Consider the following 513-nt stretch of genomic DNA (forward strand, 5'->3'; position numbering starts at 1 on the left):
AGAGAGATCCCCTCAAGATCATGAGGGGACTATATGGGTGGGAGATCGAGGGAGTGCGTGCGCGATAGAAAGATGCCCCGAGAGAAATCAAGATATACCATGCACATGTTTGTGATGGAGACTAAGATTAGCTAGTCATACACATATAGGGGGACTGCATGTGCCCACAATTGAGTGAGAGATCATCGTACTTGGCTAGCTGTGCATGAGATTGTGTGTGTGTGTGCGTATGAGATGGAGAGAGAACGAGGGAGAGAGATAGAGTTTTAGATGGGCCTATCGAGTGCGAGCAAGATATGCATGTGTATGTGTGACCCAGGTGGATGGAGAGTTTGAGAGAGGGGGGAAGATCTCCGAGACGACGTAGTGGTGCGTGAGAGAGTTACGGGCAAAGAGCCAAGGAATTTGTGTGCGTACGATGAGTGCACCCAAGATATCTAGCTTGGACTAGCTAGAGTATCATACATAGTGTGCGAGAGAGACCTATAGATGGTGTATATATGAATGCGAACT

The sequence above is a fragment of the Triticum aestivum genome, chromosome 4B, assembly GCF_018294505.1.
Source record: "Triticum aestivum cultivar Chinese Spring chromosome 4B, IWGSC CS RefSeq v2.1, whole genome shotgun sequence".
Classification (NCBI taxonomy): Eukaryota; Viridiplantae; Streptophyta; class Magnoliopsida; order Poales; family Poaceae; genus Triticum; species Triticum aestivum.